At 43.3% G+C, this 24,772-nt stretch overlaps 1 non-coding gene across 1 annotated transcript; it reads right to left on the reverse strand.

The window, feature by feature from the left end:
• Window positions 1-15,549: 15,549 nt before the first annotated feature.
• LOC120606660 (U6 spliceosomal RNA) lies at window positions 15,550-15,653 on the reverse strand. The gene has a single exon (XR_005653943.1). It is a non-coding gene; the product is annotated as a U6 spliceosomal RNA (small nuclear RNA).
• Window positions 15,654-24,772: the final 9,119 nt, after the last annotated feature.

The raw sequence follows: 24,772 nt of genomic DNA on the forward strand, positions 1-24,772 counted from the left end.
TTAGAGGCTTCACTCTCTGATGATAGATCCCGCCTCCTTGGCGGGACAGGGGTCTTCCCTGACCTGTTGGAAGGGCTTTGGGCACTCACAATTAACTTGGTGTCAGGGAGGACTGGGCCTGAGATCCCTACTGCAGGTGGTGGAAGCTGCGATTCCAGACTTGGTGACTGGGGAAAGGTCAGGGTTCAAGCTGGAGTCACCTGGCTGGGGAATAAGAGGGACAGGCCCCCATTAGAATCCTCTGGAATGCTGGTCTGCAGAATTGTTGCTGTTGGGGTTGCAGTGGATAGGGGTAGAGAGTGAGGGGGGCGCCAGCTCAGGGCCCACGGGTTCTAGGTCCTACCTCTCCCCATAAGACTTCCAAAACCTCAGCTGGAAAACCGCTGACCTTCCCAATGTCCTACCCAGCTCTCCTGTCTGTGGTTATGATGAAGGACCTGCCTTGAGCGCCAGATACCCACCTTCATGGTGTGATTTGCAGATGAGGCAGGAGATTCAAACCGGATCCCCAGGGCCTGTCACAGGGCCTGGAAATCTTGGCTGCAGGTTTATTCCTTCAGGCCGTTTAGGTGTTTCCTTACTAGTGTTCCTGTTAACAGGTGTGGCCCCTGGGAGTGGGCCGACCTTACACCCACTTCTAGGTATCCTCCGGAGGGCTCGAGTACTCAGAATAACTGGACACAGGCTCTGGGACGAGGGAAAGAATCCACGAAGAAGGGAATGGCTGACATGGAACATAAGAAAGATTTCCCTAATTTATGGCCTTCCTGTGGAGCTGTCCTGGGCAGGACACGTACAGGCAGGAGGCTGAGCATTTTCTCAGCATCTGCTATGTACTAACTTATCTCATGTGGTCCTTAAAACAGCTCTATGAGATAGACACTGCCTGCCTTCTCCACCTAACACACTAGAATATAAGCTTTCCGAGGGGAGAGAATTTATTTTATTCGTTGCTCTGTTCCCAGCCTCTAGAATAGCCTCTCGCTGCTCTGTAAACACTTATTAAATGAATAAGGACGAACCCCATTTTACTGATGCGGAAACTGAGTCCCAGAGCTTTTCCGATTGTCATGCACCACATAGCCAGTAGGTGGTACAGGCTGGACTCAATCTCAGCCTCCTTGACCCTGCAACTCATGTTCTTCCACATGTATCTGGTGATGCTTCTGCCCAACAGAAAGCAGGGCCTCGAGCCCACTATTCACACCTGGCAGCTCCAGCGGCGCCATAGCCGAGCTTTGGGTAGTAGCTTGGTGAAGTGGAATGGGTTCTGGACCGAGACTAGGAGCACTGCTCTTGTGTCCTCTGCAAACCTTGGGTGTGTCTCCACAGGTGATGGGCCATAGTTTTCTCCCCTGTGAAAAGGGTCACCAGCTGCCTCACGGAAGGGCTGTGAGAAGCACAGGAGACCAAGGGTGGGGATTAGAGTTGAAAAGCCGTAATGCGATAGACACATTCGTTCTATGCAAAAGCTGGCAGCTTTCTCAGTAAAGAGAAATGTAAACAAAGGGGGAGAGAGGTGAATTGCTATCATCATGTTCTGACTGCGGCAATCGGCCTAGTTATTCGCTGCTTTATTCTGAAACCCTTTCCCTCCCCACTCCTCCAAGAACAATAGATTATTTCTAATTACAGTTTTACACCAGATTAATGAATCTCCACAATAAGTTAATGAGCAAGACATGGCACCGGGAGACAGCACGTCTGATTTTTTTCGGAGATTTTCTTAAACCTCGTTATTCCTAGGCCGTTCCTGCCGAGTCACTGTGGCTTGGGTGAAGAATGCTGGAAAGATGCCAGGGTTTCTGGGATGTTCCATTTATGATACCTGTCGTGTGAATCCCGCTGGGAACCGTCTTGGCTGTTCTCCAAGGCAGAGATTTCTCCCATGTAACCTAGTGGCCCAAAGTCCCTCTCATAGAATCATAGAACAGAATAAAATATTCCTGCTTCTCTGTGCCCTCTGTTACCATTTTTGTTTAGAGTTTTATCACCACACACCTGGGTTCCTGCAATCGACTTCTGACAGGTGCCCCTGTGTAACTTCCCCTTAAATCCTTCAATGGCTGTCCAGGGCCCGAAAGATAAAATCAAACTCTTTGGTTCACTTTGATCCAAACTATGCCTCCCTCTCCCCAGAAACCACACAACCTCACTCTCTTTTTGTGTCTGAGCATTGAAATGCTGTCGCTTGTGCCTGGAGTATCTTTTCCTTCTCTTTCTTCATGGCCCCTTAGGACAAATTAGCTGGGAAGCTTTCCTGACCCGCTAAAGCAGCTTGGAGTCTCAGCAACCATCCCAGAGCACAGGAGTCCGTCAACATGTATGTCTGTACACACGTGGTATTCATTTTCCTACACACCTGCCCCCCTGGCCAGCCTGCGAACGTCACACAGCCTTACTTATTCACCTGTGTGTCCCCAGCCTGGTACAGATAGGCAGCAGATTGTTAGTGAATGTGGGCTTAACCGAATTAAAGAATGAGCAAATGATTGAATGAGTAAGTTAGTGAAGAACCTCTCTTGACTCAAGTGAAAATTACTTTCCTTTAGTTTCTCTCTCACAGGCCATCCCTGGAGTTGTGTCTCTTGAAAACTGGAATTCTGTTCTCATTCCTGCCACTCTGTAGCTCCCGGACGCTCTCAAGATAGTCTAGATTCTAAAGCGATAACAAATGTTCCCAAACTTTCAATGGCTTGACACAACAAAAGTCTTTCTCCCGTTGTTGACACATGCCCATTGTGGGCTTCCAGGGTGGGGTAGCGGGGCGGGGCGGGCTCTACTCCATGTAGTAACTCAGAGACCCAGACTGGCAGGGGCTTGGCCATGTCGTAGTTGTCCCATTAGGAATGAAGAAGGAAGAGAGACACCAGAGAATTGCACAAGACTCAACCTGGAAATGATGAAGACTTATGTTTCATTGGCCAGAGATAGTCACAAGGCCCCTCCCAACTGCGAGGGGGCTGCGAAATGCAGGGGAGCCGGCAAAACATTTCGTGAGCCTTACCATCTCTGCCACACCCTAGTCAAGCCTATTTCCATTCCTGAGTTCAAGGACCACTATGTCCACCTTTATCATTATGTAAATTGGGAAACAGAGACCGCCTCCAAGTCCCAGAAGCAGGTGTAATTTTGCACCCATAGCATTCTGGCTGTCCAAGCAGAGAAAAGGACCAGGGCCTAGGAGGCTCAAGAAAGATGCATGCCTTACGTGGTTACCAAGCTTTGCAGGTTTATTTTTAGAAGAACAGTATGGTGGGCTGCTATATGTGTTTGGCCCAAGAGAGAACTTAGGAAAAAATGCTGTCTAAATCAGCATTGCAGCAGTTAGTGTCTGTAGGGATTTTGTGTGTGTGTGTGTGTGTGTGTGAGCATAATTAATTATCCAACATCTTTCTGTTGAACTCATTGTCTGTTTTCAACATAAGAGGGACAAAAGCACGTATGACGTGTTCAGTGCTCTCCAACAGGTTCCATGTGGATGGGCTAATAGAGTCCAGCACATACAGCTGAGAGGAGACTCAGAATCCAAGCCGGAATGACCGTCTCACTGTGACATGAGGACCTAGGAGGGGCACTGCGGGCTGAGGGCGCCGGGAAAGGCTAATGACGTGGGCAGACCGGAGCGGTGACAGAAAGGCAAAGGCTGTGTGGAGGAGCTGCTCAGACAGGAGGAACAGCACAGCGACGCGTGGTGGCCCAACGATACAAGGCGAACAGTCAGTTACGGGGATACAGAAGGCCAAAGGGAGAGATTCCCAGGTCAATTAAAGTAACTTCTTCCTCAGAACCCTGAAGACACCTCTCTTTAACAATCATGACTTTCCCCTTCACTTGAGTTCTTCGAGTTTGAGATTTATTCTCATTCGTAGGGTTCAAACAGTCCGAGGAACATTCCGTGCTCCCTCTCTTTTTCTCCCATGGGCCAAGCATATTGCTTTATATTTAGAAAGTATGAAGTATATCTACATCAAGTTGCATTGAACTGAACTGAGTTGAACCGAATTGGATAGGATCGGATCGGACTGGCTCTCTTTGAGAGCCTTATGGCCAGCAGGAGTCTGATGCGAGAAAGTATTGGCCTGTGATCTCTCACACCAAGTTAAGGAGCTTGGACTTTATCCTGAAAGCAACGGGGAGCCACTGATGATTGTGGGCAAGGGTGTAATATGTGTAAAAGTCAGTACGTAACTGACTGAAGTGGAGAGTCAGGAGGCCCCGAAACCCATTAGGAATGTCTTGCAATTGCTCAGAAGCCAGCCTGGGGTAATGTGAAGACCGTGAGCTCAAATGCTCGTGGGAGCCAGGCAGTTTCTCAGACATGAGAAGGTAATGGGGCATGTTCTTTTGGCAAATGCACTGTTTTCATGTTAAACATGGGAGACTAGACTTTACCAATAAAGAGTAATAGCTCTGTCCACTTTTTTGGAAGCATCAGTTCCTCTCAATCTGTCTTGTCATTTTCCTGATTTCAATAGAGTCATAGATGAAAAGAAACATTTCTTTTCTGTGAGAGAAACAGTCGTCTGAGCATCCTAATAAATGGCAGCTAACAGTCATCTCACTGCCGGGGCACTGTGAGGAGTGGTGGGCAGGCTGAAGCCTACGTTCTAGGCTACAGCGGGCAGCTGCTGGTTAGCTGCATTGACTGCTGATGAGCTATAATATAAACCCGATCACCAGATCTTTCCGAAAAAAGTGGAAATCTAGAGCTCTCCACGATGTCTCTGAATCTTAAAACATTGGCTCAAATACGTTTGAAACCCTGAGGTGCCAGGCAAAATATAGGTGCTGATTCCTACTTTTTGGCCACTGTTTTGGGGTAAACAGGATGAATCTGGAAACCAAAAAGCAAGATTTCAGTCCTAGCTTTGAAAATCACTGACCTTGAGCAAGCTCCTTAACCTCTGTGTGCCTCAAATGCTTAATATAAAACATATAGATTCTACTTCCTTCTTTGCAGGGTGGCGAGAATCAAACGAGATGCTATGTGGGGAAGCACTCTGCAAACTCTAAGTGCTATAAAAACACGTTAGGTCTTCAAGTCTGGGGTGCAAGGGTGCAAGTCTTTGAACATCTGCTGCTACGTGGGTGCAATTCCTTGGGTGGGGACAGACTAGGAACAGGGACACGTGAGTTCAACTTGGGGGCAGTTGTGGGGCTGGGGTATTGGTGACAGCGTTCCAAAAGATTACTTGGTCACAGAAAGCGTCTAAAGCCCAGACATAGAAAATATCTATGGTTGCAGTTCTCCAGGGCATTGCCAGCTATAATCAGTGGTCCATGTAAAGAAATGTATACTGTAAGTGCAACGTATATGATTTTTAGATGAACACAAATTCTCTCAGATGTTTGGTGAGTTCAGAGCCCTGGAAAGGGGGCGTGTTCAATGTCAAGTTGAACCAATAGAAAACAACAGCAAAAACGAGAGGTAAAGATGACCAACACAGGCAGATCCTGGTCTCCCACCTGTGGAGAGGCCTGACATCTGCTCTATCTTTAAAGATCAACTTGCAGTTGATCTTAGTTTAATAAGTGCTTTCATTGAAAGCCCTTTTGATGTCCTTGGTTTTCACCGTTGGTTGGCTGGTTGAGCCACTGGAAATCATGCTACAAAAACAGTCAACATAGAATGACTTTGGCAGAGCTGCCCTTCCCAGAGTTAATGCTCTCCAGCTTTTACACCTGTAGTATTCTATTCTGCAGACTTCACAAAGGGGCCAACTGTAAAAATTAATGTAGTTAATGGGTGAGCTGGGTGTCTTTTAAACCCTGTAGATATGTGTGCAGATATGTGAGGTTTCCAGTGGGAACCTTGCCTATTTTCAGACATGTACGAGTGTTGAGCAAGTCAGCCCAGAGAGGAGGAAATTCACCAAAGAACCCATGTGACCTGGTAGCAAAGCTTTCTCAAGCATGAGGGAGGAAGGATCATTATGAAGAGAGTGGCTGTCTCTCCCATGGGGGCCCACCAGATCACCATGCCTCATTCTAGGGAGACAGAATGGCGAGATGGTGTGGAAAGATCTGCCTTACTGAAAACCCTACACAATATGGAGGTGCAAGATTTTGACTCCTGTACCCGAGGGGACCCTATACCTAAGGGTGACACAGAAGATGCTCACTCTCAGCCTCACCACTGACCCCTATAGCTAGCTACTGCATCATGAAGTAGCGCTGCCAGACCAAGTATAGTGTAAATATGTCTCTAAAAAAGTATTTGTGGTTTATCTGAAAATCAAATTTAGCTCATAACTATTTTCATTTGCCAAATCCGGCAACTCTACTATGACATTTCCACTGTTGGGGATGGCACAGAGTGCCTCACTGAAGAGGTTTTTTTCAAGAGGTCCCTGGTGGCTGGGTCATAAGGCAAGGTGAGAACCAGAGAAGTGTAAACTGTTACCGTGATACCACTAGTTCCACAGGCTTGTGAAGTTTGGGAAAATTGGGGTTGCACATAGATACATTACATTAAAAAACAAGTTGAAAAACAGTCACAGTTGATCTTAGGACAGCTCTTGTATTGATTTTTTAAAATTAAAGTATAATTATATATAATAAAATTTACCTCTTGTAGTGTATAGTCATGTAAGTTTTGACAAACAAATATGGTCATACAAACATCATAACAACCAATATATGGAACAATTTGTCATCCTTAAAATTCTGCTGTGCCCTCTTGGAGTCACATGATTATCTTAATATGTACAAAAAAAGCATTTGACAACATTTAACATGCATACATCATACATCCCTTATTAGGCTAGGAATAAAAGGAGTCTTTCTTCATATGATACAGAATGGTTTACAACAAATATATATGAAACACAATACTTAATAGAGAAATATTGAAAATATGAAAATATTAGCAAATGATGTCAAGTATTACTGCTTCTGTTCAACATTATTCCAGGGATTTTTAATCTGTGCGATAAATAAAAAACATAAAAACTAGAAGGAAAAATATGATTGTTATACTTCACAGATGACATGTAGTAAATTAAAATATCAAAAAGAATGTGCAAGAACACTATTTTAATTAACAAATGAATTCAGACCTGACGTAGATTGCTGGATCAGGTCATTATGTAAAAATAAATTGCACATTCATATAACAGCAGCAATGATTTTTCAAGAATGAAAAATTTAAGAAGAAAGAAAAATACTTGCAAATCAAGCATTGAAGGACTTGTATCTAGTCTATATAAAGAGCATTTACAACTCAATATGACAATCCAATGAAAAACAGGGGATTTTATTAAAGAAGTTATATGAATGGCAAATAAGCAAATGAAAAATTGCTCAGAATCTTTATCATTAGGGCAATGAAAATGAAAATCAATAAGACAGCACTAGACATCCACTAGAATGACTAAAATTCAGACGTGGTTCATATCAAGTGTAGGCGATGCTGGGGAGGAACTGAAACTCTCATATGCTGGTAGAAGGAATATGAAATGGTACAAACAGTCTGAAAAAAAAGTTCAGCAGAGCCTTACAAAGTTAAACAGATACCTATCGTAAGTCCCACCTATTTGATCCAAGGTATTTAGCCAGAAGAAATGAAAGCCTATGTTTACGCAAACACATAGACATGAATATTTATAGTAGTTTTATTTATAATAGCTCCAAATTGGAAACAACTTTATCCATCAGCAGGTAAATGGATAAATTGTGGGATATCCACGGAATAGAATACTACTAACTAATAACAAGGAGTGAACTATTCATATGTTCAACAACCTAACACTGTAAACACCCCAACTGATGACAGTAAAATGGACAAACTGGTAGATCACGCAATGGAACACTGCACAGCAGCAAAAATGTACAAACTATTGTTATAGGCACAAATATGGATAAATTTACAAACGTAATATTGAGGGAAAAAAAAAGCCAGACACAAAATAATACTCTAGTATAAAAGTTTTTTTAAAAATAAAGTAAAACTAATTGATTGTGGTAGATCCTCAGGATAGTGATTACTTTGGGGGAAAGGGATTAAGTGACTGGGAAAGAGCATGAAGTGGTGTTGGAAATGGTTGATTTCTTGATATGAGTGGTGCATTCATTTTGTTAAAATTTATTGATCTATACTTACGCTTGATTTCTTTTCTTTTTACTGTACATTTATTATACTTCACTAAAATAGTTCAATTTTAAATGTTTAAATAGAAACTAAGAAGGTCTGAGTAGTCTTGGTTACTCATCTTTAACATGAACACATTAGTTCTCAATCTGAGCATAGATGTATATTTAGATTGTGAATTCTAAATTAATCTGCTAATGGAAGACGCCACTGCTATTAGGGGTTCGCTCTTTGTTTTTCCATGTAGACTCTGAGCTCATCAAAGGTGAAACCATGTCTCAACTCATCTTTATTTCTTACTTTTCGAAGCTGTTCTGATTTTCTTTCAATACTCTGTTTTCTTGTCCCCATTAAGATATCGTCACTCCAGACATCCATTAAAAATTCTTACTTGGAAAATATGGTCACCACGAAACAACTGGAAAATGATACCATGTACATAATAGCTTTAAATAAATCTTAATATCAATTGGAAATAATTTAATTTATATATCACAATTGGTAAATGGGTATATTAGATAATAACTTATTGAAATGATCATGTCTCTCCATGGACGTCTTAGCAGATGTCTATCTTGACCCATCATTGAAGGCCACAGCAGTTCATAGATACTTTCTAAAATCAGAGAATCTTAGGATCAACAGCCCAGGAGGCCAGATCCCTCAAGACTAAGTGGATTCATAGCCAGTTCTCCTGGGATTTGAGGACTAGGAGATGCGTAAAACAGTGGTTAAGACTTAGCTTTTGTAAACAGAATGACTGATTTAATGCTGCCTCTCCACTAGCTGTATGACCTTGACCAAGTTACTTAACTCTCTTAAGCCTCAATTTCAATCTTTGAAATTGAGATAATGATTGTTATCTTGCTGGATTATTATGAGAATTAAATGAGATCATGTGTCTAAAGTGTTCAGTACAGAGCGTACCAAATATTAAGCACTGAGAAAATTGTAGCTACCGTGATTCCAAATTGTTTGTTTGGTGGAATAAACTCTCACGAATGCACTGACATTTGTGTTTACACATGTTCAAGACTGTTTACAAACACATGGAAGCCTACGAAGGTTTCATATTCTCTTTCTCCAAGACCCATCTTGTTATCTAGCCTCAACCACGCATATGAGTCAAAGGCTGAACTAAAGGTAGGTAAAGCTCTGTGAATAATTCCAGAATCCTTTGGGGAAGGAAGGAAGGAAAGCAGTGTGAACAAGATGAGTTATTTAAAGCGAAAAATTCTAGGTTAAAGTAACTGGATCATGTGCATCCCTGGATCATTTAGGATTCTGGGATGCACAGGTGAGTGTAGCCCAGGTCCCTCAGGATGAGGTTAGAAAGCATGGCACAGCCTCCATCAGATTCTTGGTGACTGGACCCCGTTTTCTCTGTTTACTTGCCTTGTTAGTGGGGTAGACTGGGAATTCGGGTCAGAAATAGGTACACTTAAAGAGAGTGGCCCATTTTAACTAGAATATTGAAAAATTTGCTGTGAAAGTATTTGAAAATTTGGACTCTACTACAAAATTATTTGGTAGACTAGAAGGTTTATCAGACAATTACAGAAGTAAATAAAAACATGTTGATCTATACGCTCTGAGGTGACGGGTCACTAGCTGCCTTGGCGGTATGTTTTGTGACTGTGGTGTCATGTGGATAAAAAGATAATACTGGTGAAGTCGCAGTGGCCGACACTTGGGCAATGTGTTTGACTCTCAGTGCATCATTGGGGAAACAGTTACTGAAATGCAAGAGCATTAAAGGCAGAAACTCAAAACGGAACTACCAGCATATGCAATTATCTCTAAACCGTGGAAGAAGTCTGAAGTAAACACTATGTAGACTCACATTTACCTAGAAGATGGATAGAAAGATACTGAACAGAAAACCATGATTTGTTTGACCACTGAACATCTTTAGAATTTGATAGAACACCATAGACTTTTTTGTTTTAAGTTATTCTCTAGTGGCAAATCTTTCCTTGTCTCTTAATTAAAATGAATTACTCCTTTCCCTGAGTTCCTGGAACATGCATCTTATTTTTTAAGCACATGTTTTGTTCTAACTTTTATAGTGCATAGGTGTTTTTATAGTTTTACTATCTAAGGAACCCAGGTAACAAGTGCGAATGCTAGTTTATCATATCCCTCTGCTGTGGATTGCCATCCGGTACCCTACCTCACATATTGCAAACTGATAGCCTGCATATGGCCAATACGTGTTTGTTTGGCCTGCATGATGTTATTTTAAATGTCTTTAGAAGGGGCATGCAGATTTCCACTTCTTATCTTATATCTAGCCTATTTCACTCATTTACATTATCTGCCTAGCCCTTTTAGGCTTGGGATTTGTGATTTTAATGGTAGACTAAAATTTAGCTATCGAGCAAGGCAACTACTTGCATCTTAGAAGTTTAGTCTGGTAACTGAGAGGAAGTAGCTTCGACCCTATTTAAAGGGAGTAGAAAGGAATGAAGGAAACACCAATCAAACACTGAGAGAGAATACTCAGATAGAGACATATATTGCAGAAGAAGTAAAATTACTGATTGATGAAGGAAGGGATCTTCAGTGTTGCACATCAAGGGAGGGAAAGAAGGAAAAGCCACAGGTCAGGTGTGGGGCCTTCTTCAACAAAAGAAGCTTCCTAAAGGGAAAAGGGCTGGGACACATAAATAAATGTTACTCCCATACGCTGGACCTAGCTAGCTTGAATGCTTTTTAGACCATCAATTGGCGTGATGTAGAAAAATAAAAATTGCAGCAGTATATCCATCTGACTTTCCATTTTCTGAGATTTTGGAAGTCTTCATCTGGTGGACCTGTTGTTAGAAGGTTTCTGTGACAGTGAAGACCCCATAACGATTGTTGAGAAGTCCATCTTCATCACCAGCTTGAAGCTCTCAAAGGTACGTGACTGTCTTGTTTATTTCTACACAGACCACATGATCTGGTCACTAAAATGCATACATTTCCTATGCACTGCTGTTTTAAATCATGGATGCTTTGGTGGTTAGATGAGGATTTGGCTCATCTTATTCAAGAGTGAATACAAATCCACGATAGCTTGCCGCTGAAGGATATATATCTCTTCTGGGGAGAGAAGGCTTTGCTTAAGTTCAAAACGGAAGAAAATAAAAATATGTCGCAAAACTGGTCCAGCCATATGTTTCTCTTTCCATCTAACCACCTCCTCCCTATACACACAACTGGCACAGCAGAGGAAGTGAGTGGGGAACAAACTGAAATCTGCACCAGCTTGGCTGAGCCATCTGATGAGCCCTCTCTGTGGAATATAGTATGGAGAACATCCCATTGGGACCAGCAGAGCGAAGGCAGGCATGATTTCTGCAGGGAACAGGTCGCTCACACTCCCGAGAACCTATTTTTCCTTTTGTTTAGCAACCTTAAATTTTCTCCATGGAGCTTCAGGGTTCCTATATTCATGAAGAGGTATGTGTGTCTTCATGAAATGGGTCAAGGATGTAATCAGATGGAGAAGGATGTTGGAAGGCTGAAGGGCAGAGAGCTCCTGGGTACTGGATGGAGAGGACCAGCAACTCTGGTCCAGAGGAGAAAAGCAATGGGTACATCGGGAGAAGGTTGTCAGTGTCTCCCCAGCAATACAGGAGTGGACACCTGCTGGCCTCCTACCCTGTGACTCAGGTCGTCAGTTGGTCGGTGGGGACCACGGCTACAGAAGTGGTATTTCCTTGGAGAAAATAGGGTGGTCACAGGGGAAGAGAAGGCAGAAAGGGGTTCAGAGCAAATGAAGAGGAGATTTCAAGCTTGAAAGTGTGTTGCAAAGCCTTGTGCATACAATGTACTCTGTAAGGTTATACGTGTTCACTAGCATGTCATCAGTCAAGAGTAAGGTGGTTGGGCCTGAAGACTAAGCCCCCGATATCTCTCTGGGTGGCCACACAGTGTTCCCTCTGTATGTCACTGGGGTGGTTGTGAGATGGTGTTATCTGTTAATCGATCCGCATAACATAAGTTTGTTTCAAGATTCTTGCCCCATATCCCAGAAGTTCCTGTGAAAGAAACCCAGGTGATAATCTATGAAACCAACTTTCTTGGGGAAGAGTATACAAATATAGGCGATATAGATGAAAACAGTGTTCATTCTTCCTGGATCCTTTTAACATCTGGGGCTCTTGGGTACAGAGGAAATCACGGACCTTCCTTGACTTCTCTCAACCCTCATCTCCTACAGTCCTTTCTTAAAAGAGGACAGGGACATCTTCCCTGATCCACCAGCCTGCTTCATTTAGTGTTTCACGAACACTTATTGGTCAACGACCGAATGCTAAGTGCCGTGCCAAGGGCAAAGAGAACAAAGGTGTTTCTCTCAGTAGTTGCCCAGATGTCTTCTTTGATGCATTCATCCCGGATCCCTTACTGAATATCAACCGTCCAGTTTATCCTGTTTTCCTCTCTAATAAATCAGCTTTCCTAACTTATTTTTAACCCTTTAATTCTTGAGGGAATTTGTGTATCCATAGCTACACAGAGATTGCAAAGTCACCGGGTTCTTATAACCTCTTCATGTTCAGTATAGCTCTTCTTAGGTCGTCAAGAAGCAAAGAAACCCTGGATTAGGAAGGAGATTTGGAAGTCTTGTGTGCCCTGCTCAGTCCTCATGTTTTTCTTCTCTCTATATAATTACAATACTGACATGAACTACTATATTTTCAATGTCCGCCATGCCAGCGGCAAAGCGTTTTCCATACAATGCCCGGCTGATTCTCTTAACACGTTAAAGTGGATGATTTACTCTCCATTTTACAGATTAGAAAACTGAGACTCAAGAGCATTCTCTGGGTACCGAGTGGATTCAGGATTTGGACCCTTGGTTTTCTGACTCTAAAGTTTTAACACTTTTAATTTACTACACTGCACAGAAAATGCAGAGCAGTTATTGTGAAAACATATAAGTAAATCACAAAATGCCACAGATATGAACTCTTGCAACTATTTTCAGATAACATAAGACTTATAACTGCAGATACTTAATAAAGTGATTTTCTTCTTTTTGGGGCCCCAGCTATGCTGAACTCCCTGCCGCCCTATTAGCAGACAATGGCTTTTTCTGGATTAGAAACCAGTTGGTAGGTACTAGATGCTTTGTTACTTCGGGTTAATCATTATTTCTCTTCTCTTTCCTTCAATTTCCTGACTTGCAAAACTGGGAGGTGGGATCAGCCAGTGGGCTCCCGAAGTCTCCTCTGGTGATTCTCCGATGGAGACTGCTGCCCTTGAGCTTGAACGGTGCCCAATGGTGAAGACGACAGTACTCGAGTGGACAAACTTTGGTCTGGGAGTCAGAGATCTGGGGTCTCACGCTGACCGTCACTCTCTGTCCTGGGCCTCAGCTCCCTCAAGTGAGAGGAGTCGTGGAGATTAGATGACCTCTCAGGCCTTCCAACAGAAAAATTGTCACCTTTCATTTTCACAGGGAGCAAAGAGAAGCTGCCTCCTCATATCCCCAAACACTTTTTGTCAGCTGCTCAAACCAAGAGCAAGGGGCCTACTGTGTGGCTGTCTGATCATCCCTGCTTCACTCAAACCATTAACCTCATGATAACGTTCTGGGGGCATCAGGTTATAACAAGGACATAAAAATTACAAGCTGCATTTGTCATTGACTTCACAGCCTTGAACGACCCTGCTGTCTCCTTAAGCAGATGGGAAGTAATCTCGTGGCTGAAGCTTAGGGAAAGGAATTGTCTGGAAGGCCTTCTGCACAGAGGAAGAGAGCAAGCAAGGCCTGTCGCAGCAGGCAGTAGGCTGGTGTGACAATAAAGTAGGTGCAAAATGAAACACTAAAACACCCAATAAAAACCTAAGTGCTTCATCACCAATACTAATGAAAATATATGATTGTCTAATAAAACGCTCCATGCCGGCCTCTGTTATTAACACTCGTTACTGTTATCATCTCTTTCTCGGGAAGGGCGACCTTCTATCCCAAATGGCCCATGGCCCGAGGAATTCACTGTGGTTGCGGGGAGGGGGGTGCGGGAGCGGGTAATGTTTAGCCAGAGCACCCCACAGGAGAACACAGTTGAGCTGGGATTCAGCAGCAGCTGCCTGGTTCTAGGGGTGCTTCCTCAGGCAAAAGAAATAAGAGCAGTGGCTGGTGAGCCAGCTAGAGCAGGAAAATCAGAGGTGCAATCTATCTCAAATATGCCTTGCTGACTAGGGACATGCCAGCTGGCTTATAAACCCACGATACAGAACCTCGGGGCATTGCATACACTTCAGGAAGCAAAACGGGCTTTTTATTAGACATGAAAGAAAGAATTGAATTGTTTTGCCTCTCCTTAGCTCGTCTCCTTTGATGAGTATGTCATCCATTGTTCAAAACGGAGTCACCAAGATCATCTAAAAGATGAAATTCCTGAGTAATCTGTAGCCGGACGTTCAGAAGCAAGCTTCGTGTTAAAATGTGTATACTGATTGCACTTACACAGTATTTTATCATTTATGAGATGTCTGAGACTTGATAAAACCAGCTGTCACCTCCAACAAGGGTATGATCTCATTTGATCTTAAAATGGGAGAGGTTGGCAATGTAATTATTCTAAAATTTACTGATGAGATTTAGAGTGGTCAGTTAAATTATTAAAGCTCTCATTGCTGTAGGTGTCAGAGCTGAGCCCCAAACAATGGTCTCCGATGACTTAATCTGATGCCCTGGCATTGCAAAGTGGAGATGCCGTACCCAAAGGTCACCTTCGTCCTAAGGATGGCTACTGAATATAAGCTCAAAGCCACATTGAATACTATTCAGAAACAAACGGATTTGTGGGATGGCGATGGGGTCCTGAGGGAGCCGGGGGCCATGCAGAGGAAGTGGACGGAGCTACACTAAGAGGCGGGACTTCCTGCTCCAGAGCAGCCCCTCGGTGCTCTGGTTGTCTGACGCAGCACGTCACGCATGAACATTCATCACTTTGGGTCCTGGAATGTTTTTCACTGCGTTGCCAAACTGGGCTTTTCTTTTATCTCTGTAAGATGAGAAGATGGGATTAGATGGCTTTTGAGGTTTTTTTTTTTTTTGGATCCAACCCTTCCTAGCTCTACTTTGCAATTATAGAAAGGCTTAAGTGCTACTAAAGTGGGGAAACGACATTCAAGCTTAAAGGAGAAAAAAGGGCAGATCTAGTAAACAACTATTATTTACGGGGAGCTGTTCATATATTACCTCATTTAATCATCGAACAACCCTCTAAGGTAAATACTATTGTCACCATTTTATTTTATTTTTTTTATTAAAAATTATGGGGGTGACATTGATTAAGAAAATCAAATACGTTTCAAGCGTATCATTCAACAATAAGTCGTGTATATATTGCATTGCGTGTTCACCACTCGGAGTTAAATTTCCTTCCACCACCAAATGTTTGTCCCCTTTTACCCTGACCTACTCCTCCTCTCCCTTTCCCTCTGGTAACCACGAAAACATGGAACACTTCACGAAATTGCATATCGTCCTTGCACAGGGGTCATGCTAATCTCTGTACCGTTCTGATTTTATTATACGTGCTGCCGAAGCGAGCACCTATTGTCGCCGTTTTAAACACGCAGGATTTGAGTCTGATGCAAGTTAAGAAATTTGTTTATTCCACTCAGTGGACGTTTGGGGATCTGCCCAAGGCCTGGGCTCTTCTCATTATATCACACTAGTTCCCCATGACAGCTCTGCCTTGAATATCCTGGTCTCTGTTAGAAAGACCCTCAAACCTTAAACTCTATTATCTAGCTTACAATGGCTCTCTTCTCATAACTTGCCTCCCAGTGAAGGCACTTTATTACTGGCTATATTCTCAAACCCATTTTTTCTTTCCAGCCACTACAATTTTCACAAGCAGAGGGGCGTTGTTAACTCAAGTTTTCCTCGCTAGACTTGACGTTGGCTGATTGCATTTTGCTGACATGCACTCCTCCTGCTGTGTTGCTGAGACAGTCCCCTATCATTTCTGCATCCCAAGCTGGCAGGGTGTGTGGCTTTGCAGCATCTTTTTTTTCCACTCCAGAAAGAATAGGATAGAACTGCTTTATGGATGAAAATAAGAGTCTCATATAATGAGAAATCCAAATTATTGCTTTCCTACATGGAAGAGAAGAAAAACTTATGAATTGTTCTTCCAGTCTTCCCTCCCTCTATCCTGTTTTTCCCATTCCTCTCTTTTCCTTATCTTTTTTTTGAATGTATATCATTTGAAAAGCACAGTTCTATAAACATGATGAAAAGGTATATAAATATTGAAAGACTTGTTCATGGTTCTCCAAAGGCCCATTCTGTGGGTTTAAATACGGCATTTAAATATGGAGTGACTTAAAACTTTTCAACAAATTACTGGAAATTTTTGCATCCGATTCACCAGTCACCTACTGGAGCCTTTAGAAGCGAAGGCACAGGTGACTCGAGAGGAAACGGCCTCTGGCCATGGGGCCGAAGGAAGAGACCAAGCTGAGAGAGGGAGCCATGGCAGAGGTGAGGGCTGGGCTCTGGAGCGGAGAAGCGCTTTGGAGAGAAGACTTAGAGAACTCTGGGGATTGTTGAGCACAAAGGATGAGATGAATGATGAAGGTGTTTGGTTTCAAAAGCAAAGCTTGCCCTTTCCCAGTTTGGTATGGAGCCAACTCAAGGACTGCGCAGGTGTCTGCAACCAGGAGAGAACTGGATATCATGACTATGAGAGAATAGAAAATATATGTTCTAATATTTGGTATTTGATCCCAGTTCTTGACACAGTGTTCCTAACTTCTTTGGAATTTCTCGGGTGACAGCAGTGTTTTTTGTTCTAATGAGGTGACTCTGGATGGATAAGGGCTGGTCACCAGAAACATTAAGCTCTGATAAGAAGCTTGGACTTTTCAATTCCCCTCCCCCATTCTCCAAAGAGGGAAGAGGAGATGGAAATGAATCAATAACTGATCATGCCTATGCGATGAAGCCTCCATAAAATCCCACAAGCAGGGGTTTCGAAGAGTTTCCAGATTGGTGAACATATGGCAGTGCTGGGAAAGTGGTCCCCCCAGAAAGGGCATGGAAGCTCCGTGCCCCTTCACGCATACCTTACCCTATGAATCTCTTCCATCAGGATGTTCTTCTGTATCTTCATCATACCTTTTATAATAAACTGTCAGACAGTAAGTAAACAGTCTTCCTGAGTTCTAAGAGCCACTCTAGCAAATTAATTGAACCCGAGTAGGGGATCATGGGAATCTACAATGTATACCTGATCCAACAGAAGCACAGGTGACAACCTGGGCCTACAATTGGCATCTGAAGGGGGACAGGAAGTCTTGTAGGACTGAGCCCTTAACCTGTAGGATCGGATGTTCTTTCTGGGTAGATAGCGTCAGAATTAAATTAAATCAGAGGACACCCAGCTGGTGTCACAGAATAGCTGGGTGTGGGGAAAACCCCAAACATCTGGTGTCAGAAGAGTTGTAAGTGTGGCAGTAGTGTGAGAGCAATGGAGAAACACAGGAGAGAGGCTGAGTTTTTCCTAAATCAATGACCTAGAATAGAGTAGAGGGTAGTGTTTGTGGAAGAAAACCTTTCCGAGTAGTGAATGTTTGATGTGTAATGGTTAAGAGATACTAAGACACAAGGAGCCTGTCTTAGATGAATGATGTAGCCTAAAGGGGATCTCAGTATCCTTTAGTCCTTGCAATTAGGTCCGGAGATCCCCTGAATTAAAATCCAGTTGACTTCATTCTGGTCCTACTAATGGTTTGTGATCAAGCTGAAGGTGCTAGCTGTCCTAGGACACATAGAGGCCACTTTGTCTCCCTCGTGAATCAGGTGATCTTCGCAAGGCAATGGTACTTTTAAGGTAATGAGTAGGTAATGTCATGAGGCGGCAGTAAGCTGAGGAAGGACAGCCAGAAGTGGCTGCAGATATAGGAGGGGATGGGCTGTGAAAGCTCCTTTTAGGCATTCACTCGTCAACAAACATTTATGCAGTGCCCACCACGTGAGTCATCGATTTAAACACTTTGCTGCTTTTGAGCAAACCTTATCTTTTCTGTCTCAATTCACAACTAGAGCGTAGGGGCTTTAGGACAAAAAGAAAGACATGGGGAGTCCGCACAAAACTGACTGCACACAAGCACAGAATTTTCAGAGCGCCATTCTTTTGGCCCGCATTCGTTGAGATCTATTCCGGTCAGGTATCACGCTAAGCACTGTAAGAGAAAACAAAGATGAATAAAACATACTCTTCGTCCTTGAGGATCTCACAGCCTAGTGGATAAGGCAAACGAATAAGGAAATAAGAACAACATAAAATGATACATTTTGAAATAGAGAGGTAGAGAATGAGCTTGGGAGAAATCATGGCTGCCGGGCAAGAAGTAGGAATCTAGGATTCTGTCTGGAGCTTGGCAACTGACAGCCAGGACCTGAGAGCAATGTCTGGAATGAAGGGGGACCTGTAACCTGGTCAGGAGAGGAGAGGGGTTGTGAGCAGTGCGGTGGGGATTCAGGGACCACTGAGCAAAGCGTTAGGCCTTTCTAGTTTTGGGGTGTTTTATTTTGTTTGATATAGTGAAGAGTCAGCCATTTAAACATAGCGTCATAGCGTTTAAAAAAATCACAACCCCCAGAAAGATTAAGCCACTTACAGCCATTTGGTCAGAGACCGCCAGAACCAAATGACAGCCACCAGTCAGACTGTCTTCAGACTGCTAACAGAAACCATTCGAAGGCAGATCAATGAGGGTTGTAAACTCACCAGCCCTTATTTCTGTAAGGGTCTGCCTGTTTTAAATGTTCTCCTAGTGCTTAATAAATGTTTATTATTAGTAGTAATAATAACATCTAAACAAAATTCCTGCATCATGCGATAGCTGCTGTACCAATTACAATCTTCCTCTTATCTAAACCCCGAGTTCTTCTGTGTCAACCAGGCAATCAATTGAAATGTGATTTGAGGAGACAGGGGAGGAAGTTCTATGCCCTTGTGTGGAGGGGACCCTCTGGGGGCAGAGGACAGACCAAGGTGAGAAGGAGCAACAGAGCGTTCCTGGTATGGCAAACAAAGTCCTTACAAAACTTGGTCCACTGAGATCCACTGCTTTCTTTTTCTCAGCTGTAGAATTGACCCAGTTGGGTGGAAAGATGCATTTACTTCCTAGGAAACAAGAACATGTTTCCGGAGGTTGACTAATGTCTTACTTTTTTGCTCTGAAAACCCCTGTGTAACCCACATTCATTAAGTGAGGCTTCCATCATACACCCCAAGCAAATGAATTTGACTTAAGATTTTAATAGCTATGAAAATGCAATTATCTGGAATTAACATTTGGGACATATATGACCTTCACCCCACAGACATCTTTTTCTAAATTGTCTAGATAATGCCGTTCTGGGTAATTTTGGTGGAGGAAAATACAACCATTGGGGTAAACCAAATGGTTGGCCTACCTCTGCTTTTCCACAGGAGGTCAAGGCCATCCATGAAGTTCAATGTCAGAGCCTGGCAGAAAACTCTGCTGGCAGCTGGTGCTTAGTAAATGCTGATTCACTAGAATGACACTGCTTTCCTGCCAGTGTCTGAGAGAATAAGTCCTTCATTCTAAACAGTTGTGTCGGTCACATGAAACCATTTTAGCAGTAAATCTTATTGAATTTCTACTAAGTTCAAGAAACTAGGATGTATGCTAAAAGGTTAATAGGAGAGAGTTCCTACATTTTAGGAGTCTACATACTAGACTTAGAAATATAAAAAGTTAATAAATTTCACAAATAATTAAATGGTAAGATACTTGAACACGTTAACTGCGTAATAAACGATAAGGTGGTAAATGCTATGAAAAAAATGTCAGGTGGGAGGGGCTGGATTGACGTTTTAAATCCTGGGGGGCGAGTAGTGGTCAGGGTAGGCTTCCTTTAAAAGGTGATAGCTGAGCAAGAACTTGAAAGAAGTGGGAAAGATGGCCATGAGGATGTGGCAAACAGCGTCCCAGTTAGAAGGGACAGCCAGGGGACAGATCTAAGCAAAGCTCTACGAGGAGGCAGGTGCAACTGGAGCAAGGGAGGAAGAAGAGCAGGCGAGGTCCACAAGGAAACTGGAGATCACGTAGGGCTCTGGAGGCAAATGTAAGGACCTCGGCTTTTGCTCTGTGTGAAATGAGGAGCTGTGGCGGGAATTTCAAGAAAAAGAGGATGCGACCTTAAGTTCTGAAAAGGTGCTTCGGGCTGTTGTGTTGAGGATGGACCCTGGGAAGGCAGAGGTGAGGCACGGCCACCTGTTAGGCAGCATTGCCGGGATCCAGGGGAAATAACGTGCTAGTGGCTTGGAACAGAGGCAGTAACGGAGATGGCGAGACGTGGTCAAGTAACGGATACACTTTGCAGGTAGCATGTGATCGGGTTTCAGTGTGCAGTGGGTGGCCTCAGCATGTATGATTTGAGAAGGACTTCAAGGATGAAATGGAGCTTTAGCTGGATCTTCGATAGAGTAAGATTTGTGAAAAGATTGGTGAAAAGTAACAGGGAAAGCGTATCATGTAGCGGAGAAGACACAGCAGCCAAAAGTACAATCGACTTTTAGAGAATGGTAGGTAGATTAGTTTGGCTGGAGTTAAAGGTTTAAGAAGATTAGTGAAAATAGATTGAGACATGGAAAGTCCAAAACACATAGTTTTACAGGTCCTTGTTGAATGAGCCTTGGTCCCTGGGCGGCCTTATATTACTTTTCAAATCCAAGAACCCCAGAAAGGGAACGTCAGACCGATTCACTCCCCAAAGTTGTTGTCCATGGCAATGCTGACAAATTTCCTGAGTACTTCCACTGGGCTTCTTTCTTAGTTCAGAATACCCACTTCATCTGGGAGCATTTTTTTTTAGTAAAGATATCTCAGTAAGATATCTCAGTACTGAACTGAACCTCCTGCCTTCATGTAACTTTTAGCCTTTGGCTCTAGTTCATTTGTAATTATTAGTCATTAGATCATTTATGTGAGAGACATTTATTAACTGTCTACTAATACAAAATAAGGAAGAGAATTAACATTAGTCGAGTTTCTTCTTGGGACCACTGACTGTGGAGGCTATTTTAATTATCTCATTTAATAATCCTAGTAATCCTATAATGTAGCTGAACCTCAAATCAAAGCATCCCCCCTAATGGAGGGTGTATATAAGAATGTGTATGGAGGGAGTTTGTAAGACAGAACAATAGATCTTTTCATAAAGGATTAGAGCTTTCCCAGGGAAGAGCAAGTAATTCAACATTTTCATCTGCTTTATTCACCTCTCGTGTGGTTTGTGAGGGGCTGGGTGTTAAGACAGACCCAGGGACATAGGGCAGGAGTCACTGCTTCCAAATAACTCCAGCCTAGATCTCACAGGAGAAGAGTGAATTTGTGGACAATCATGAGATCTGTGCATATTTCTGTCTAGTTTACCAGGTGGCAGAGTAGAGAAATATTTGGACAGAGGCCACAGCTAGTAGTAAATACCAGAACCCAACAGAGAGGCAGTGTGGGGCAGGGCAGGCATTCAATGACTTGAGAACTTGCCAAATTCTGACAGCAGATTCCATTACTCCCATTTCACAGAGGAGGGCTGTGGCCACAGTGATTAAAGAAAAGTCTCTGGACAAAGTTTGTAAGTGGAAGAGCTTGAGGAAATGTGGCTCTAACCAACTGCAAGAATGCCTGTGGTTCCCGGGGCACTGCGCCAGGTACCACTGGGGAACCAGAGAGAAAGGGGCCAGACTCAGAGACTGTCCTCTCCTGGCTCACGGACTAGGGGACATGCAAGGAGCTAAAGCAAGCCAAGGAGTAAAGGTCTAGGAGTCAGAAAGGCATGAATGCTGTAGGAGATCATGGGTGCAAAATCACTTCCGACTGCATTATTTAGAGGTTAGGAAGGGAGATGAGATTTTTAATAAATGGAAATGGTCAAGGTGAAGAGAAAATAGGATGGCTAGATATGTGGAGGGAGGAAACCGCGGTATAAGCACATAGTTCTGTTCGACTCATATGCAGAGTTCATGAAAAGATGTCATGTGAAGGAAGGTCGGAAACTATTGCAAAGGCCAGGTCACAAAGGGTCATGGATGAGTTCCTGGATTTGATGCCACAGGTAAGCAAGAATTCTTGAAGGTGTGAACACTGAGTAACTTGGTCAAAGCTGTGTGCCTCAATTCTGGCTTCTGAGGCCAAAAGAATAACTTTAGTCCTTCTGTACAGAATAGTCCCTAAAACATTCAAGAGAGGTGGTCTGTTCTTCTTATGTCTTATCTTGAGACTCAGCATCTCCATTTCTAAAAATCTCATCTTTAAGGCATGGTTTAATTCTCCTCAATGTCTGGTCACCCTCCCCAGGACACTGTATAGGTTATTCATAAGCAACTAATAGTTATTAAAATCTTACACTATGCCAGACAGTATGATGAAGTTTTGAAATGGGTTATCGTGTGTAAACATCGCGGTAGCTCTGCGATGGAGGTGTTATTTTAGTGTCATTTATAGATGGGAAACCTGAGGTTTAGAGAGGTGAGTAAGTTGCCTAAGGCTAGTGAATGTCAGAAGTAGAATCTAAGCCTATGCTTCCTGCCTGCAGAGCCCAAGCTCTTTCACACCATACCACCCGCTTCATCCTCAATCCTCAATAACAAAGAAATTCTCTGGAATTTGGGTCTAGACTCTAGAGCACCAAAACTGTTTCCTTTCCTGGACCTCAGTTACCTCACCATCAAATAAGGGGTTTAGACCAGAATCTCTCTAAGGTCCAGTTCTGAAATGCCATGGTTTTATTTGTTTGTGTAAGTAATTGCAGTCTAATAGGGTCAAGGGAGCATTCATTATGAGTGCATTCATTGAACTAATATTGCATAAAGAAGGCAGAGAAGTAAATTCTAAATCCTAGCCATTCTTTGGATCACCTTGGAAAACATCTCATCTACCTTCTAACTCTTTTTTTTTTTTTTACTACAAAACCAGAGATAGTAAAGAGATCCTGTAGGGTAATATGTGCCACGTGTTTAAAGTATGCTTTAAATCAGATATAATCTTTGGCTCACGTGGCATTTTTCTTTTTAATAACAATAATAGTCATAACAATAATAATTTATTGATGACTGGGAAGACGGGAAGGGAAATATGCTTCTCACTGGTACAGAGGAAGAGAAATTCAATAACCTCTTTTACCTTTTAGCACTAAAAGCCTGGGTTAAAATGATTAAGTACTGCGCTATAAATATAAATGTAAAAGGGTATGGAAATATGAGGAAATAATCTCAGCCCTGCTGAAAGCGAAGAGGTGTTCAGACTGAGTGTGACCAGATGGGACAGGCAGGCGCCTCTAGAGACAGTCTGGCTCCCTCAGATCAACCTCTATCATCAGCCAGGGTGAGATGGCCAGTTTGAGAACGTGACGAAGGATGGCAAGATCCTTGCAGCAATGCGGTTTCTCATCGTCTTCACCCCTGACTATGTCTTGGCCACACTGGTTCTACTCTAGCCAGACCACCCTGACCCACGGGGTGATATAGTAGAGCTCCCAGTACTTCTAACTAAGGGCTGTGCCTGCCCTCCCCTGGTCTTCTGGACTCTGGATCCAGCCTCCTGGATAGTACTTCCTTCAAGGTTCTTGTCTGCGCCTGACAATAACAGGTCCTCTGGGCTCCTGCAATACCTGCCGAATGGGATTCTCTGGCCTGTCTCCTCCCAAATAGCCCTACCCCTTTGTTGCTTAACCAACACCGGCCCTTTCACCCAGCTGGTTTTCAGCTCAGTCTCTAAGTGCTAACACCCTGCATAGAATCTGGATTTGAATTGGGCTCAAGATATCTGATCTGCCCCCTGGATGGAGGCGAGGGAGGCCAAACTGGGAACAGTTTCATAGGCAAGAAAGCTTCTTATCTGAGTCTGAAGTATGTTGGCTTACAGGGGGAATCCTGTAAGTTGTGCCCCACAGATGGCGCTGAGACCAGAGACGAGAGACTTATCTCAAATCGAGTCATCCGTGTTTCAAGGCTAACTGAGGAATGGGAGTCAGGCACAGAGCCAAAGTCTGTCAGAGAAATAAGAGGTGAACGAGAGAGTAGTGGGTGAGTTGGAGGTAGCCTGGATGAATCGGGAATCATCGCCTGCAGCCGCTGGCAGTCACTTTCAGCAGGGACTTTGGCGTAGGTTCATTCATATTTGATGGCCCTCTAATTTAGTGGCTGACATCTAGAATTCTGAGTTAAAAAGATGGATTTGGATCCCGACTCTAGTGACTGATAGTTATGCTGTGATTGTTCCAGAATTTCTACTCTGAAGTGCCTGAGGGGAGACATCTGGTTGAGATAAGGGCTTAGGAGCTTGTCTTGAAGCTGCCTTGGTTCGGTACTGTAAGGAATATTGAAGAGAATCAATGTCCGTATCTAGGGATGCCTGAGGTGAGATGGTGGAGCAGTCTTAGGCAGTTATTGTCACAATAATGCTGTGTAACAAACAACCACAAAATCTCAATGGCATATAACAATAAACTATTATCTTCGCATTCACTGCTGTGCAGGCCAGTGGGAGGAGCTCTGCTTCAAGCTATGGATCTGCTGCTCACTGGAGCTCAGCTCCTCTACTGTATACTTGGCCGAGTCTGGCTTCCAGCAGAAGATGGAGTCCAGGTTTGCTCTGCATGTCTTACAATTTCCTAGAACTAGTGGCTAC

This window comes from Pteropus medius, unplaced genomic scaffold (genome assembly GCF_902729225.1).
Source record: "Pteropus medius unplaced genomic scaffold, Ma_sr-lr_union100, whole genome shotgun sequence".
Classification (NCBI taxonomy): Eukaryota; Metazoa; Chordata; class Mammalia; order Chiroptera; family Pteropodidae; genus Pteropus; species Pteropus medius.